Source organism: Protopterus annectens, chromosome 2.part1 (genome assembly GCF_019279795.1).
Source record: "Protopterus annectens isolate FY-2018-M chromosome 2.part1, PAN1.0, whole genome shotgun sequence".
In the NCBI taxonomy this organism is placed as follows: Eukaryota; Metazoa; Chordata; order Ceratodontiformes; family Protopteridae; genus Protopterus; species Protopterus annectens.
This window is the reverse complement of record NC_056729.1, coordinates 1,580,134,802-1,580,154,196: the sequence shown is the minus strand read 5'-3', so window position 1 is coordinate 1,580,154,196 and position 19,395 is coordinate 1,580,134,802. Positions and strand designations below refer to the sequence as shown.

Sequence of the window (19,395 nt, the reverse complement as noted above, 5' to 3'; positions counted from 1 at the left end):
TGAGTTTTTCCTATATAGAACCCATTACACTTCTGGCAAAGGGAAGATAAACTGCAGCAGAGGTGTTAAAATTACAAAAGAAGTTGGCCTTCATCAATTTACATTAACCTTGAACATATTCCCTTCTAATAGGAACATACACTGGGAACAAAACCCACATTTTAATGTACCCAGCTTCTTGGGTCTACTTTGATTCACTGAAAACTTATTTCACTGAATTTCAATTCACACTCAAAAAATTGCTGAAAGCTCAAATCACTGAAAACTCATTTCACTGAATCACAATGTAAGTATTGCTGGGCAAATAAAATGTATATGCTCTTTTCACCTCTGTAGTGCGATCCTGGAGTTAGTATATATAGTTAGGGGTGGGGGGTGAGGGGCACAAATATTTATGAATCTTATTTCACTAAAAGCTAACAATATAAAACCAAATGTAGGTGGGGGGCTATGCCCCCACAACCCTCCAAACACCTAACTATATATACTAACTCCAGGATCGCATTTCAGTGGGAAAAAGAGCATATACATTTTATTTGCCCAACAGTACTTACATTCAGTGAAATGTGATTCAGTGAAATGAGTTTTCAGTGATTTGATCTTTCAGCGATTTGGTGGGAGTGTTTTGAAATTCAGTGAAATGAGTTCAGTGAATCAAAGTAGACCCAGCTTCTTATGGGTTAAGTTCAATGTGCCAAAATCTCTTTCTTCCAAATAATTCTTAATGGTTTTATCCTTTAGATATTACTACTAACGGCTTGCCCACCACTTTGTCCACAATACCAAAAAATGAAAAAATGGACAAATTCTTGTTTAATATTTCCCTTATTTTATGGTCCTCCACACAGTACTCCATGACAAAGGCAGTGGAGTAATCCTTAGTTGAGATTTTATTGCCTGCAAAAACTTCCCTTACATTACTAAATCCAGTCTTAATTAATGGTACTATATCCTCTTCTTTCCTTCTTTGGTCTACCTCCATACTTATAGTATTAACTAATTCTAAGGGGTACCCTCTGGCCACAAACATATCAGCCAGAATTTTACTCTTTACAGTATAAAAAAAAATCATCTGATACCATCCTGGCCAACCATATATATTGCCCTTTAATAATCCCACATTTTTGAAATTCTGGGTGACCACTAGAATAATGTAATAAGCTGTTATGATACGTGGGTTTTCTATAGTGCTAACAATACCCTGTTGGTCATGATCTTTTAATATTCTAACATCCAAATAGTTTATGGAATCAATATCATGAAATAAGGTAAACTTAAGAAAAGAGATAACTGGAATTTAAATAATCAATGAAGGAATTTATTTCACCTACTTCCCCTTCCCAGGCAATAAATATGTCATCCAAAAATCTGGTATAAACCTTCCAAGGTGGATTAATTAAGTGCTTAAACAAGAAATGCTTCTCCCATTGAATAAGAACAATATTAGCGAATAAGGAGGCACAGGAAGCCCCCATAGCCACTCCCTTATTTTGCTGAAAATATTGTCCCTCTAGGAACACAAAATTGTAAGTACCATTTCCATAAAAAGATTTAACATATTAATTTCATCATGTTGGAAGATGGTCAACTCCAATAAAAACTCATTAAACCAGTTCAAACCTGTTATTGTGGGGGAATAACAAAAAGTTCTACAACATCAACTGTTAATCACTGATTTAAAATAACCCAACCCTTTAATTTTGAATAAAAAATCCCAAGAATCCCTACACAAATATGTAAACTTGTCCAATAATTTTTTGACTTTCAAATCAATATACTTAGCTAAGGGATGGGTCTTAAAACAACTGGCATTAACTATTGGCCTTAGGGGGGGGGGTCTTGTGTATCTTCAGGATACCGAAGACAGAGGGTACCACTGGAAATTTGACAGACACAAAAATAATACAAAGAATCATCAATCTGTCCTTGATCTAATAAATCTTTCACCTAATAGTCAATTTTTTTGTATGCTACCTGAATAAAATTGTAAGAGACTTCTTCATAAAATCCACTCTGTAACACAAAATATAACATTCTATTCAAGTAGCCTTCTCGGTTCATAAAAACTGCCCCTCCCCCTTTGTCCGGTTTCATTACTCTGATTATTTTGTCACCAGCTAACTTTTTGAGTAATTTACATTCAGCCACTTAAAGATTTGTTCCATTCATCAAGTAGTTACTCTTAAAACAAAGCTGCCTAAAATCGTAATCCACCAATTTCTCAAATAACAAGAGTGGCAGAACTAAACTTTGAACATACTACTGCGACAAAGCAACTCTCTCATTTCACTGTGTAAAGTTTTTTTTACTCTGAAGAAGTCTTAAAAATAAAGACAAAAACGCTCAGTCATACAATTGCGTAGTTTGGTCGGTTTCCTCTTGTTTTGGCTAATTTGGTTTGGATTTATTTGTCTGAGTTCATGTGTGGTCGGTTACTGGTTACATCTTGGCTCCAGACAGACAGCTCACTGTGATCTTCTTTTTGTTTAGCCTGGTAATGGGGACATCAGTATTTCTTACAATGGAATCCCCAATAACTAAAATGTTTGGCTGTGTGGTGTGCTGCCTTATGGGCTTGGAAGTGGGGCTACCATGATTTTCAGAGTTATGTGTTTTGGAGGTGCTGTCTTTGAGTGTGTGCAGGGCCACTGAGAGATACTTTTAGGAGACCTTGGAGGTTTGGGCAGATTACAAGTGAGTACTTCTGCATATGTGGGCCTATGGGTTTGTTCCTAAGTGCTGGTAGTGAGTGTTATGGGTGTAATGCTAACAACCTGGTTTGCATTTTTCATGTGTGAATGTGAGCGCTTTCCCGCCAATGATATTGTGTATCTACATCTCTCATACACTGTGTTTGTCTGTTCTAAAATTAAATGGTTGTCAGTGAACATGAGGCAGTTATTGCAATGCTTCAGGATGTGCCCTTATCCACTAAGCCAGAAACAAGGATGACAGGGACGCGCCTATCCATTATACATGTTCCTTAGTAGATGAGAAGGAGTCGGAGAGAATCACTTAAAGGTTTAAGTGAGAGTGTTTAGTAGCTTACTACAGAATCACTGGCAGCTCTTCAAGTAGCTGTGAACAGTGGGAGACTATGGAGAGCGTTTCCTAAAGAGGATTTTAAACTGGAGAAGTTTGCTTATATATAATGCACAGGTAACTGCATTTGCATGATGCACAAGTGCAAAGCTTTTATACCAGCAGGATGAAAAATTTTTAAACAGTTAAGCCCACAGGCCAATCAGATAAACATATAATAAGTCATCCAATGGCAGTTCCCACATTGGATTTGTTAAATCATCCTTCCACTCCCACCAGAGTGCAAAGAAACCCTCTTAACGTCAAGCGAACTGGTTTTGAGCACAAGTGTAGTAACAAATGCTTTACAACAAAAGGCAGAATTCCTGCAATATGAGGAATCCTTGGAATTAAGTTCCCTAACTCTGAGAAATGTTCACAGAATACAGAAAAAAAAGTGAGCAAACATAGGACAACTTCATCACAAAAAAACTCAGAAATATTTTGGCAAAATGAGAAGAACTTTGGCAAACTCAGAACAGCTTTTTCCCAAGCCCGGATAAATGGGAAGGGTTGCGTCAGGAAGGGCATCCGGTGTAAAACCTCTGCCAAAAATTACTGATGCAGAGAACTTTTCATAATTACATACCAGATCGGTCGAGGCCCGGGTTAACAACGACCGCCACCAGTACTGTTAGCCAACAGGGTGCTGGCAGAAATTGGGCTACTGTTGGCCGAAGAAGAAGAAGAGGGGGAAGGCATGCCCGAAGGCAGAAAGAGAGGAGGAAGGTTAGGAGTGTAGTACGGAGGGTAGGAACTTTGAATGTTGGCAGTATGACTGGTATAGGGAGAGAGCGAGCTGATATGATGGAGAGAAGGAAGGTTGATATATTGTGCGTGCAAGAGACCAGATGGAAGGGAAGTAAGGCCAAGTGTATAGGAGGCGGGTTCAAATTGTTCTATCATGGTGTGGATGGCAGAAGAAATGGGGTAGGGGTTATCCTAACGGAACAGTATGCCAAGAGTGTTTTGGAGGTGAAGAGAGTGTCTGATAGAGTGATGTTTATGAAGCTTGAAATTGATGGTGTAATGATGAATGTTGCTAGTGCATATGCTCCACAAGTTGGGTGTGCGATGGATGAGAAAGAAACATGTTGAAGTGAGTTGGATGAAGTGGTGATGAGTCTACCCAAGGGTGAGAAGACTAGTGATTAGAGCGGACTTCAATGGGTATGTTGGTGAAGTGAACAGAGGGGATGAGGAAGTGATGGATAGGTATGGTGTTAAGGAGAGGAATGCAGAAGGTCAGATGATTGTGGATTTTGCGAAAAGGATGGACATGGCTGTGGTGAATATGTATTTTAAGAAGAGGGAGGAGCATAGGGTGACGTACAAGAGTGGAGAAAGATGCACACAGGTGGATTATATCCTATTTAGGAGGGCCAGTCTGAAGGAGATTGGAGACTGTAAAGGGGTGACTGAGGAAAGTGTAGCTAAGCAGCATAGAATGGTGGTCTGCAGGATGATGTTGGTGATCAAGAAGCACAGGAGGAGTGTGAAAGCAGTGCCAAAGATTAAATGGTGGAAGTTACAAAAGGGTGATTGTGAGGTGGAGTTCAGGGAAGAGTTAAGACAGGCACTGGGAGGCAATGAAGAGTTACCGAATAGCTGGGTAACTACAGCAGAGTTAGTAAGGGAGACTGCTAGGAAGGTGCTTGGTGTGACATCTGGACAGAGGAAGGAGAACAAGGAGACATGGTGGTGGAATGAGGAAGTACAGGAGAGTATACAGAGGAAGAGGCTGGCGAAGAAGAAGTGGGATTGTCAAAGAGATGAAGAAAGTAGACATGAGTATAAGGAGATGAGGCGCATGGCAAAGAGAGAGGTGGCGAAGGCTAAGGATAAGGCATATAGAGAGTTGTATGAGAGATTGGACATTAAAGAGGGAGAAAAGGACCTGTACCGATTGGCTAGACAGAGGGACAGAGCTGGGAAAGATGTGCAGCAGGTAAGGGTGATAAAGGACAGTGAGGGAAACGTACTCACAAGTGAGGAGAGTGTGTTGAGTAGGAGAGTGTGTTGAGTAGATGGAAAGAGTACTTTGAAGGGATGATGAATGAAGAGAATGAGAGAGAGAGAGAAGGTTGGATGGTGTGGGGACAGTGAATCAGGAAGTGAAGCAGATTAGCAAGGAGGAAGTAAGGACAGCTATGAAGAGGATGAAGAATGGAAAGGCTGTTGGCCCAGATGACATACCAGTGGAAGCATGGAGGTGCTTAGGAGAAATGGCAGTGGAATTTTTAACCAGATTGTTTAATGAAATTCTGGAAAGTCAGAGGATGCCTGAGGAGTGGAGAAAAAGTGTTTTGGTACCTATCTTTAAGAATAAGGGTGATGTGCAGAGCTGCAGTAACTACAGATGGATAAAACTGATCAGTCACAGCTTGAAGTTATGGGAAAGAGTAGTGGAAGCTAGGTTAAGAAGGGAGGTGATGATTAGTGATCAGCAGTATGGTTTCATGCCAGGAAAGAGCACTACAGATGCAATATTTGCTCTGAGAGTGTTGTTGGAGAAATACAGAGAAGGTCAGAAGGAGTTGCATTGTGTCTTTGTAGACTTAGAGAAAGCATATGACAGGGTGCCTACAGAGGAGTTGTGGTATTGTATGAGGAAGTCGGGAGTAGCAGAGAAGTATGTAAGAGTGGTACAGGATATGTACAAGGGTAGTGTGACATTGGTGAGGACTGCGGTGGGAGTGACAGATACGTTTAAAGTGGAGGTGGATTTACATCAAGGATCGGCTCTGAGCCCTTTCTTATTTGCAGTGGTGATGGACAGGTTGACAGATGAGATTAGACAGGAGGCCCCGTGGACTATGATGTTTGCAGATGACATTGTGATATGTAGTGAGAGTAGGGACCAGGTTGAGGAGACCCTGTAGAGGTGGAGATATGCTTTAGAGAGGAGAGGAATGAAGGTCAGCAGGGCTAAAACACAATATATGTGTGTAAATGAGAGGGAGGGTAGAGGAATGGTGAGGATGCAGGGAGTAGAGTTGGTAAAGGTGGATGAGATTAAGTACTTGGGATCAACAGTTCAGAGTAATGGTGAGTGTGGAAGAGAGGTGAAGAAGAGAGTACAGGCAGGGTGGAATGGGTGGAGAAGAGTGTCAGGAGTGATTTGTGACAGACGGGTACCAATAAAAGTGAAAGGGAAGGTCTACAAGAGGGTAGTGAGACCAGCTATGTTATATGGGTTGGAGACGGTAGCATTGTCGAAAAGGCAGGAGTCAGAGCTGGATGTGGCAGAGTTAAATATGTTAAGATTTGCACTGGGTGTGACTAGGATGGACAGGATTAGGAATCAGTATATTACAGGGTCAGCTCAGGTTGGACAGTTTAGAGACAAAGCAAGAGAGGCGAGATTGCGTTGGTTTGGACATGTGCTGAGGAGGGATGCTGGGTATATTGGGAAAAGGATGCTAATGATGGAGCTGCCAGGTAAGAGGAAAAGAGGAAGGCCTAAGATGAGGTTTATGGATGTGGTGAGAGAGGACATGCAAGCGGTTGGTGTGAAAGAGCATGATGCAGAGGACAGGAAGAAATGGAAACAGATGATCTGCTGTGGCGACCCCTAACGGGAACAGCCGAAAGAAGATGATGATGATGATTATAACAACCTAAGATCAGTAGAGTAACAAACAGATGGTGTTTGTTTAATAAATGCAGGCTGAAAAACAGCGACAAATTCAACAAAATCAATAAATGCGGCACAGAAGTGCTGAGTAGCACTTAAACAATTAGAGCAAGTGCAAAACAATACTTAAATCAGCTTTGTAGGTCCAGATGGTTTTAGAAGCAATCCATGTCTTGTAGTTACTGATGTCCAAGCCAGGCAACAGGAAGCTCTGAACAAATGAGCACTCTCACAAAATTTAAGGCTTTTATACCAGCAGGGTGAAAGACCTTTGCACAATTAAATCCTCAGGCCACTCAGATAACCACAGTGTCAGCACTCGAAATGCTGAGTGCCAAAAAAACAAAACAAAAAAAAAGAAGAAGAAAAAAAAAAAAAAAAAAAGCACAGAGAAGAGTGAATCTCAAACATCGCACTTCTTTTTAAAACTTTTTTTTGGAGACACCCCCACACCCTTGAACTTATATATACCAACTCCAAGACTGCCATACCTTGGTGAAAAGGGAATTTTCCGAGAAATGACATCTTGGCCTTGTTATATACAAGTCCAATCTTGTGGCCATTCAGTCTCTATGTTTTGGGACTTGCTCTAGTAGGTCCTAGCATTTGAAATGGCAGCCCACACATTCGCATACTTAGGTCTGCAAAAAAAAAAAGTAAAGAAACAAAAAATAAGTGGTAATGGTAAGCTGTGCTCCCAAAAAACAGTCAAATGTCATGTAAAACAACCAAAGAAAGCAACAGGCCATGGCTGTAGAAAAATAAAAACAATTTATTCCACACAAAACAAAGGTGAGCACTTTCGTGGACTAAGCCACTTCATCAGACAATAAAATCAGAATAAAGCCCCCATTTTATACCATTTCTAAACAACTCAATTAAAAAAATCCCCACCTTCATTTAAAGGCGCATAACATAAAAATGGCCACTCTCAAGCAATTCACTATGTCACCTTCACTACGTCACCTAAGAAAGCTTAAAGTCAAATTACACTCAAAATAAAATTCATAGCATAGAGATATATAAATAAGGACATATAAATATACATAGGATTAAACATATGTAAGTACAACTACTTAAGCAAATCCCTGCCTAACAAAATAGGTTTAATATTTATTTTATCATTCAGTCCCTTCCCTATACTAGCCCTAAGTCTCACAATCCATTCAAGTTCATTGGTCTCAACTCTCAATTACATATCTCCACCCCTGCCATTGTCTATGACCCTATCTATAACCATAAAAACAAATCTGTGTGTTTCCATGCCTCTCAACATATCTCGCCAAAGCATTTGTTTCCACTAGCCTCCCTATGTCATAACAATGCTCTCTCAATCTATCCCCGAGTGTCCTGGTGGTCATATCAACACAGAATGACACACAGGCCAAACAATGAGCCAAATAGACAATGTTGACACTGTTACAATTTGCTGAGAGTTTAAATTTAAACACTCTATTCATATCTGGATGCTTAAATTCTCCACTGGTGTCTATATATGCACAGAAATTGCATCCATTGCAATGGAGAGTACCACAGTCACTCACAGCACAAACTTGTGCCACCCCCGGTTGTAACCAGGGTCCACATAATATTCTCTTCAGGTTCTTTTTATTTTTAAAACTGTACTTCGGGGTTTCCCCCACTAACTGTTTAACCTCATCATTGGCACATAAAATATTCCAGTTCCTGCGGTAGATCTCCTGTAGTGCCTTGACATTACTGGAATAAGTAACTGACATCCTCATACACTGAGCAGTGTCCCTTGCCATAGATGATGGCAACACAGCATCAGAAAAATAAGGTCTCCCCTCTTTATTCCTACTATCTAGGACTTCTGTTAAAATGCCTTGAAGCTTATTATCAGTATAACCCCTCTGTAGGAACCTTGTTCTAAACTCATCGAGCTCACCCTCAAACTTCTCTTGGTTCGCTGTTAATCTAGATCAGGAGTGTCCAACCTGCGGCCCGCGGGCCGCATGCGGCCCTCAGAGCTCTTCCATGCGGCCCGCGACCCTTAAATTTAAATTTAATTTTAATTTAACTTTTTTTCCGTGTGTTTACACGTTCGCGTACTTTTGCTGTTCTGCGCATGCGCCAACTTTCGTTTTTTCATACCAGCATCATTCCGCTGGTATGCGCATGCGCGAAAACCCCGTTCGGTCGTTTTTTAATAGTTCTGGTAAAGCTGAAGGAAGGAGCGAGATCGTGGAGAGAGGATTTATTTTATTTCGGAGTACACACTGACTACAGTTACACTACAAAAGGTAAGGTAAGTAATTTTGTGAGTTTAAAGTGGACAGATTATTTTTTTTTTAACTACTAGTTATATACTGTCATTCCTGTGATTTCCTTTCTGCAACATGTTGAAATAAGCATGCCTTGCACATATGCATTCTGTTATTACTTGGATGTTCCAAATTAAATCTGGATTTTCTTCAGAAACTTTTTTAACAAAATATATTTATAGAGAGCGAATAATGGCAGTAGATCTGCCCATTTAATTTACGTTACAGTGAAGGATCCTTCAAGTTTCTCTTACATCCAAAATTAAATTAAAATAGGCTTACAAGCAAACTAGGCAGCCGTGTGAAAGAAGAAGTGAAACAAAAAATAAGGGAGTGAAGAAACACTGTGAGGGAAGTGTGTGTGTGTGTGTGTGTGTGTGTGTGTGTGTGTGTGTGTGTGTGTGTGTGTGTGTGTGTGTGTGTGTCTGTGTGAGTCTGTTTGTTTGCATATGTGTAAGTATCTCAGTGTGATACAGTGAGAGTAAGAGAAAAAATGTCTACTTTCCTTGGTTATTTAAAAATTAGTGACAACGCATGGCATTTGCTTGTATTCAAAGTCTATATTATAAACATAAGGAATTCTTTTAGTCATTGAAAAAACTATAATTGTTCTTAATGAAGCAGAAGTGTTATTCACTTGTTTACCAATTATGTTGGGAGAGGAAACCTAACAACATATGTTCTGTATTATTTTAAGTTATTCACAGTATCATCATAATTATTTCAACTATTTCACTGGCTTGAAGGTCAAACTTTGCTAACTGCTGTATTTGTAAAAACATTTTATGGTGGCAATTCCAGCATACTCTGCCTTTGGTTTCACAGTACCAAACATCTTGAATATTCTACTTAATATTCTAATTATGAGACGGGGTGGGGTCATGATAATTAATATTATGTGCAGGAGTTTTATCACTCATTTTGTACTTAAGCATAAAATAGTTCACTGATGTTTTCAAACTTAATAGAATAATAATTCTTCGGCACAATAATCAAAACTCTTATATGCATCATTTTAGGAAATTTCATTTTAACATGCAATGCTCTGTTGGTATTTATGGTGAGGAGCTATATCACGTAATTAAAGGTGTTTCTCAGGGAAAGAAATGTGCACACACACACACACACACACACACACTCTGCATCTCACTACAATATATTTACTACCTCCCTCCACAATTCCAAAACTAAATAACCTTCAGTATGTAATGAGCCAATACAACATGAAGAAAAAAACTATTTTAATTTGATGCATTGTAAGTGTACACCAGTCAGTAAAATAAAGATAGCACCACTGAGAGGGGCAGAACAAACCTGATATCAGTATCATGCAATTTTCTATGTAACTGTTACATCTTGGATTATGTTGATACACTAGTAAGCCATTTTATCAGACCAACACTGCAAAAGAATCGGAGATCTTTTCTATTTAGCCAAATGCAATAAGCTTACTTTTTACTATGTATATGACAAAAGCATAAGGATGGAACAGCAGCTGAAAGGAAGGTGGAGCTGCATGAATTTTCTCTTTTCTAAACAAACTGCATTAATTTATTTATTCATTTATGTACAGTTTTCATTACCATCTGAAAAGCAACCAAGGTTGATAGCAGGACTTACTGCAAACGGTCCCCCATACCATGCTACATATCACACACCACACACCACACACTCACATATATACATATCACCTTTATAGCATTATCTTTGGGGTGAGTTTAAGCATTCATTCATTTAATTTGTTAGCCAGGATAATTCAACTATGTGCCTAGAAATGGTGTGTTTTGTGTTGTTGCCTCCATGACTCAAATTTTAATTCCAGAATTTCATGTTATTGGTTAAGTTACATATTTCAATCCGCACTCCTCAGTACTTCAAAAATGAAGACTAAATTAGTTTTTGCATCTGAGCAAAGTTTTGCATGAAGGTATTTGAGAATATACCTCCGATGACTCATAATTCACAATATAATAAAGCTCAAGCATAACTAGTTTTTGATATTATGTATCCTTAGCAATGGTCAAGGTTTTTGTCCTTTATTATGATTCTGGTTGATGGTGTTTTGGAATGCTACTAGGGCAGATTCAGTGCAATGGGTTGGTGTAAAGCTGTGTTGTATTAAGAATAACATATTCTTTTCTGTTAAAAAGTGATGATCTGTTTACATATGCATCTTTCTGCAACCTTTGCAAGTAATGATAATGTAGCAATGGGGAAATTTGATAATTTGAGTCATGTTCCTTCTTGTGAATGGGGATAACATGAATGTTTATATATCGTTTATGGATGTATGAGTCAGTTATAAAGTGATTCATAAGAATCTCATAAGATTTGCTATATAAACAGCTTTTTAATAGCGAACTCGCACTAAGAAATTATCTGGAGCTAGTGAGCTTAATTTTAATGTTGGAATAGTTTCTTAACTGTTGATGGAGATACTGGCTGAAGTGAGAAAAGTTCTGCATTTTTTTGTTTGTAAGAGGACTTCAGAAAATGCATCCTAACTCAAATCCTGTTATTGCAACTTTCTAAGTTTATAAGAGCAGTTTTTAAAATTTGTCCTTTTGGGGCTTTTTCCACTAACCTGGACTGGGATTTTATTCCAGAGTGAAGGGAGCCTCTGGGTTATGAATTTGTCCCTCCAGCATGTCCTATTTATTTCAGTGCTGAGGTTCAAGTCTCTCGAGTGCGTAGCTCGATGGGATTTGGATTTTCTGAGGTACAGCATGTCCATTAATTCCGGGTTGGACATGGCTTTATACGTCAGGCACAGATTGCCTCTGAACAGGTGGTATGCCGCTGAGTAGAGCTGGAGTTTCTTTAACCGGGCAGCATATGGCATCTGTTTGAGCTCTTTGATCCTCTTGGTGAGGTACTTTTGGGGTCTTTCCAATTGCTGCAGGTGTCTGGTAAGGTCCATCCCAAAAGGGGCATTGTACTCAATTATGGGCCTGGTGAGGGTAAGATGCTACTCAAGGGCAGGGTCATACCGGCCTGGTCTACATGCTCAGAGAGCTCCTTTATGTCTCTTTTCATGTAGTCCAGGGAGGTACGTCTCAGGTCATTCACACCAGCATGGACAATGACTGAGTCATATTTGTACTTGCCTTGCAGTGACCTGAGTGCTTGTGTTATGTGGCGGATCCTAGCGCCCAACAGGCTGCTCACCGTGACCCTCTCCTTGTTCAGCCTGGAGAGCGGGACGTTAGTGTGCCTGACGATAGTCACCTATTACAAGTGTATCAGGTGTGTTGTTTAGCCTTAAGGGCTGTGACTGTTCGGCACACTGGCTTTGTGAGATATGTGTTGCACGTGTTTTGTTTTGGGGTAGCGGTTGCTTGGGTGTCTGCTTTGGAGGTGTCTGCTGCTTAGGCAGATAAAATCTCAGGACATTTGCCATTTTTTTAATTTTTTGTCAGGACACAACTGCCCAAAGAGGGACTGTCCCTCGCAAAGTGGGACAGGTGGTAACCCTAATTGAACTATGCTGACTCATTTGTAAAATTACTTGGTAATTATACAGTCTGAATAATTCATTACAATATTTCAGTTTGTTATACTGTTCCATTGGTTATTCCTCAGTGCTGTCTGTACTAGGCAAAATGACTCAAAAGAAAGGGGTGTTAAAATCTGTAGTCTAGTGAACGTCCATCAAACTAATATGAAACGGAGGTCAATATGTATATAATATATATTGATTGTGGCCTTTTCCAGTAGGTATCTGTCTGCGTGTCTGTCTGTTAACTGACTATGTAAGCTAGTCTGTGAACATCTCAATGCATTCGTGCTTGAAGTGTTTGAAACTTTACTAAAATGTTAGATTTAACTGTTTTTTAAATAATTAGAATGAGATATTGAATTTTAGGGCAAATATTATGCATTTATTAATTTATTTATATTTATTAATTTATTTATTGTTCAAATTAACCTACAATACAGCCACATTAGTCCGCATAAACCTGTGGTTTTTTTTTTTTTTTTTTTTGCTCTTCAGTTAATGTGAGACCTTTTTTTTTTTTTGGGGTCCTCACTTGCCGTTTGCCCCCAGACCATTTCTGTTGACTCAATGCAGCCCTTGCAACTGAAAAGGTTGGACACCCCTGATCTAGATTTTCTGAGTCCTTGCCCCCTGACAATGTTCTTGAAAATATGCTGGGGGTGCATACTTGTTCTATGCAAGTAACTGCTCCTATAGCAATCCTTCCTATGTATCTCAGTCTCAAAAGAGCCATTAGGCCTCTGATTTACCTTCACATCCAGGAAATCAACCCAATCAAATGAACTTTTCGTTGTAAATCTCAAAAAAGGGGTACTTCCATTCAGATGTGAAAAGAAGGGTGCAAAAGTAGATTCATTCCCCCTCCCATAGAAGGAAAAGGTCATCTACAAACCTCCTGTAAAACTCCAGGCACTTGCCCTACTCTCCCATGAGATGTGCCTTCTCCCAGAAGGCCATGACAATGTTGGCGTAGCCATGGGCACAAGAAGTGCCCATGGCTACGCCATCTAACTGCTTGTACAATACACCCTCAAACATGAACAGATTATTCTCAAAAATGAGCTCCATAAGTAGTGAAAGGAAATCAATGCATTGTCTGTCATACATACCGTCTCCTAACAGATACTCTTTAAAATACTCAACTCCCACCTCATTGGGGATGACGGTGAATAGGGATTGTACATCCATGGTAACCAGCAAAAGCCTACCTGCATTCTCCTACGTACTAGTAAATGAATGTAGGTCCCTCAGGAACTGTTTGGTGTCTAATAAACTAGTGCTGTTCCTTCCAAGTACAGATTTCAAATGCCGTTCAACATAAATAGATAGAGTTTCCGTGGACCAACCCCTCCCCGACACAATGGGTCTCATAGGTGGCTTCAGTGGATTCTTATGAACTTTAGGGAGACCCTGTACTACTGGAATCACTGGATTCTTAACAATAAAATAATGAAACAAATCCAAGTCAATGATAAGGCATTGAAAGCATTCATACAGAGCATTATATATTGAAACATTACATCTCTGAACTTGCTGAAAATCAACCTTAGAGTAAAACTTAGTATCATCAAGCATATTAAACATAAAGTCCCTATAAAAAGAATAGTCCATTATTACCAGTGACCCTCTTTTGTCTGTCGGTCTCATAAAAAAATCGAGGCATCATTCCGTAAGCAGTCCAAAGCTGCCCTTTCTTCTTTGTTGAGGTTATTAAAAAAAAAGTACACTTCAGACTGCCATCATGTTTAGCAGAAACAACTTTTTAGGTCTACCAACTGGAAGCCCTAAAACTATGCAAGTAATAGAAAAAGTACAGTTGTGTACACTTCCCATAAATGTAGATGTTAGAGTGTATTCACTGTTGCAGTCATCACAGTTGGGTTATCCCTGCCAGGGTTGCCTTCGGCCGGCCCGAATACCAGAGGCTTAGTATTTCTGTGTCGGTTGCTGTCGCTTCAGGACTGACGTCAGGTCAAGGAAGAACCCCATTAGCAGAAAGTAAATGCCAATATGTCCCTTGTAAGGAAAGAGAAGAAGAAGAGGGGGATGGAGGGCGGGAAACCAGGACTGCAACACTGAATACACTCGAACATCTACATTTATGGTAAGTGTACACAACTGTACTATGTTCTTCGTGTTTCACTGTTGCAATCATCACATTTGGGTTGATTCCCAAAGGCAAGGAATTGGGTGGAGGCAGTCAAGAAAACTAGGGGCTGGCTAGGATGCCCTGCAAAACTGCAGAGGCAAACCCTGCCCTGGATTTGGAGATGATAGACAGGTGGTAATGTTTGGTAAAGGTGTGAACAGATGTCCAGGTGGCAGCCTCCAGGATATCCCTGGTGGGGACTCCTCTGAGGAAAGCTGCAGAGGTGGAGGCTGCCCTGGTGGAGTGAGTCCTGACCCCCTTGAGGGGAGGCTTTCCGTGTTGCTTGTAACATAAGTGGATGCAGTGTGTTATCCATTTTGAAATGGTTTGCTTGGAGATGGCTTTGCCCTCTGCCCCTGCAGCAATGCTAACCAGCAGTTGATCAGACTTTCTGAAGAATTTAGTCCTGTCTAGATAGAATCTGAGCTGTCTGTGCACATCTAGAGAGTGCAGGATCCTTTCCCCCCTTGTTCTGTGGGTTAGGGAAAAAGGTCGGCAAATGAATGGATTGGTTGAGAACCTCACTGGACACCACCTTGGGCATGAAGGACGGGTTAGTCCTGAGGGATACCCTGTCAGCATGGAAGATGATGAAGGATTCCACAGCCATGAGTGCTTGCAGCTCGGAGACCCTTCTGGCTGAAGTGATGGCAAGAAGGAAAGCTGTCTTCCAGGAGAGAAATTTTAGCTCTGCTGAAGAGGCTGGTTTAAAGGAAGGCAGGGTGAGCTTAAGGTCCCAAGCTGGGGTTAGTGCTCTTCTGGGTGGCCTCAAGTTGTTAGCCCCTCTTAAGAACTGTTTGATCAGAGGGTGTGAGAAAAAAGGCTGCTCAGTTGGGAAATGAGCAGAGATAGCAGAGACATGAATTTTAATAGAGGAAAAAGAGAGACCACTGTATGGCAGGTCAACTAAGTAATCCAGGATGAGAGGAAGAGAGGGCTGTGGCGTACTGGCTCCCTTAGCCTGAATCCAGGTGCTGAACCTTTTCCATTTGCCAGCATAAGACTTTCTAGTGCTGGGGCATGTGGCCTCACTTATGACATCTAGAACCTGTTGACTGAGGTTGGCAGATTGATCGGGGGTTAGGGAATAAGCCAAGCTGCCAAACTTAGGTTCTGCAATTGGGGATGCATGTATTCTCCTTCCCTCTGGGTCAGGAGGGTTGGAATCCGAGTGAGATGTCATGGTGGCAGTGGGGACAGTCTGCACAGCAGTGGGTACCAGTGCTGGCGAGGCCAGTCTGGAGCAATAAGAATTGTCCTTGGCTTTTCCTCCTTTATTTTGAGCAGTACCCTGGAGATGAGAGGTAGTGAAGGAAAGGCATAGACCGACAGATTGACCCAGGGGAAGGACAGGGCATCCACTTTCCAAGCCATGCAGTGATGCTCCCTGGTGCAGAACTTGCTTAGCTGACGATTGCTGTGGGAGGCAAAGGGGTCGACCTTCAGGGTGCCCCATTTCTGAGTTATCAGGGTGAAGGTTATTTTGTCGAGCTGCCACTTGTGTGGGTCCAGAAGATTTCTGCTTAAGTGGTCTGCCAAAGAGTTTTGAGAACCTGGTAGGAATTGTGCTAACAGGTGGAGTTGCATGGCAGAGGCTGTGTGCCAAAGGGTCATGGCCAACCTGCATAGAGGGTAGGAGTGAGTCCCTCCCTGCTTGTTGATATACCACATCACAGTGGTGTTGTCTGTTTTGATCAGGAGAGCCCCTGTGGAGAGATGGGGCTTGAAAGCTGTCAAGGAATGCTGGGCAGCTATCATCTCTTTTTGGTTGATGTACAGGTGGATTTGCTGTGGGCTCCATTGGCCCTGTATGCATCTGCCATCCAGATGTGCCCCCCAGGCATAGTCTGATGTGTCTGTGGTGAGGGTCTGGGTGGCGGAGGGTGGTGAGAAAGGTAGTCTCTTGTTGTGGGAGCATGCTGTTGCCCACCAAAGAAAATATTTTCTGAGGCTAGGTATCATGGGTATAAGAGTCTCTAGGTCTTGGGAGTGTTGACACCAAAGGCTTTTTAGGTACCACTTGAAGTTTCCTCATATACAGTCTGGCATATGGAATGAGTATAATGCAAGATGCCATGAACCCCAGAGCTTGCAGGATTTTCCTTGCAGATAACTGGGGTCTGGTTGCTAGTTGAGAGAAGCAGGCTGTCAGGAAAGTTTGCTTTTCTGGTGTAAGGAATGCCATCTGGGATGCTGTGTCCAGGCTTGCTCCCAGGAATATATTCCTTTGGGTGGGTACTTGTTTGGATTTCTTTTCGTTGATTGTGTACCCTAGGGAGGTTAGTAGGGACTTGACAAAGGCCAGGTGCTTGAGCAGCTTTTCCTGGCTGGCTGCCTGAATTAGGCAGTCGTCTAAGTATGGGTAAATCTGGATATTCCTTTGTCTGCAAAAGGCAATGGCCGGAGCCAGACATTTTGTGAAAACTCTGGGAGCAGTAGATAAGCCAAATGGAAGTGCAGAGAACTGAAAGTGCAGAGATCCTGCCCTGAAATACAGATATTTTCTGCATGATTCCCTGATAGGAATGTGGAGGTAGGCCTCTTTCAGGTCTAGGGTGGCTAGCCAAGCATTCTTGGTGAGCATTGGTAGCAACTGCTGGAGGGTGAGCATTCTGAATTTTGGTATCACCAGGAAGGTGTTTAGAATGGATAGATCAAGGATGGGACGCCAGATGCCCTCTTTTCTGGGTACCAGAAAAAGTCTGGAATAGAAACCTTGGCCTTTCTGTTCTGTAGGAACATGCTCTATTGTCCTCATAGAGAGCAGGGAAAGGACTTGCTTTTGCGCTCTGCCCACTAGTTTGGAGGTAGCTCTGGGAACCCTTTTGGAGCTGGAAGGGTGTGGAAAGAAAATCTGTATCCCCGGGACACTATGTTGAGAACCCAGCAGTCACTGGTAATAGTGGTCCAGGTGCTTGCGTGAAAGGAGAGTTTTCCTCCCACGGATAAGTGAAAGTGGGCAGAGGGAGGTGGTGGGCGAGGAGAGTCACTGTGAGTTCTTACCATAAGGGGGTGGCTTGGAATTCCCTGTTTTTGAAGTGGAGGAAATCCACTGTTTAGATCTCTGCATTCCCTGTGACTGCTGTCTGGGGGGGGGGGGGTCTGCTTCCATGGGGTCTGGGCTGTACTGGCCTGGTGGGAACAGGAAAGGACCAGTGCTAGGAGGGGCAATGCCTGCTGAACCTGGGTGGCTGGACCTGTAAGAAGTCCTTAACTGTCTGCATAGATTTTGCTTTTTCTTCCATCTTTTTTAAGACCTCTTCTGCCTTAGTGCCAAATAAGCTGTCTTTGTGCAAGGAGGCATCCAACAATTTGGATTTAACGTGGTCTGGCAAGGGCTGTTCCTTAAGCCAAGCATGTCTTCTAAGGACAGAACCAGTGACTGCTGCCCTGCAAGAAGCTTCTAGGGCGTCAAAACCACGGTGCAAGGTGTGCTAGGTTACTTGACTTGTAGAATGCATTAACTCTTGTAACTCTTTCGATTCTGCACAAGCAGGAAAGGACGACATTTTTTATTTGAGGAGTTCCAGGGTATGTTGCTGAAATTTTAGCATATGAAATTGGCAATTTAGTGCTCTGATAGCAAGAGTAGCAGAGGTGTATACTTTTTTACCCCACCTGTCTAGTGCTCGGGAATCCCTGTCTGAGGGGGTGGGATTCTTAGCAGAGGTAGCTTTAATTCCTTTAGGCCCTTGAGAAATTACCTCAGGGTCAGAAGTAGGATTTTTGAAAAGAAATTTGTGTGAGTCATGGACTCTGTAGTACCTGTCTGGTTTTCTGGGTGCAGGAGAGAGAGTGTCAGGAGTCAGACTGGATTCCAGAAAAACATCCTCCACAACATCCAGGACTGGGGAAATGGCCAGGGGTCTGTGCTGTGGAAGATTTAAAAATTCCCTGAGTCTCTTTTTAGACTGGGGGCAGTCCTGACTTTCCCAATGGAAATGCTCCCTTAAGGTATGAAGGGTTTCCCCAAAGGAAAAATCCTCTGGGGAAGAGGCTGAAGGAATGGAATCCTCTGCATCAGAATCCACATAAGCAGAGAGGGGTTGCATGTCTTCATATTCAGATGCATCAGAGTCATCAGACTCCTGTTCAGACAAAACTACAGGGGACATATCTCTTTTTCTTTTGGAAGGGGTAACTTGGCTTCCCCTGATCAGCATGATAAGGTCTTCCACCATTTTAAGCATTTGAGACTGAGGGAAGGAAGCAGGTGCCTAAGGTTGGGTCATCGGTTTCTTGGGTGTGGTTCGTACCCTGGGCCTAAGAAACTTGGTAGTTTTTGAAAGAACGGTAGACGGAAAATAAGTCATCTGTTTGTGTCGAGAATCGGTAGTGCGAAGGACTTCCTCAGAAGCCGGTGTCTTCTCAGCGGCTCCGGACCCATCCAAGGGAGAGACAACCGCAGGATCCTTAGTCAAAGAGTTTTGTGGCATACCAGACTCTCAAAGGGTCTCGGTAGCGGCCTGCGAATCCACAGAAGTGGGCATCAGGGGCTGCGAAAGCGCCTCACCGAGGCCCGGAGAACTGACGACTAGCTTAACGGAAGCATCGTTGGTAGGTTTGAACCTGTGCAGTCTGTCTCTGTATTTATCTTTACATTTTTTCAGAAGATCTGCTGTTGGATGGCTTACCGAAGCCATATCGGAATTCAAGGACTGTAAGCGAAAATATCTAGCTACAATAAGGGCCCGACGATGTATAGTTCTGGCATTGAACAAAGCACAGAAGCGACAGCGGGGGA

General features: G+C 41.9%; 1 protein-coding gene across 1 annotated transcript in view; it reads right to left on the bottom strand.

The window, feature by feature from the left end:
* ESPN (espin) overlaps window positions 1-19,395 on the bottom strand; it is a 3,774,415-nt gene that overhangs the window by 2,725,122 nt on the left and 1,029,898 nt on the right. The window lies entirely within an intron of this gene.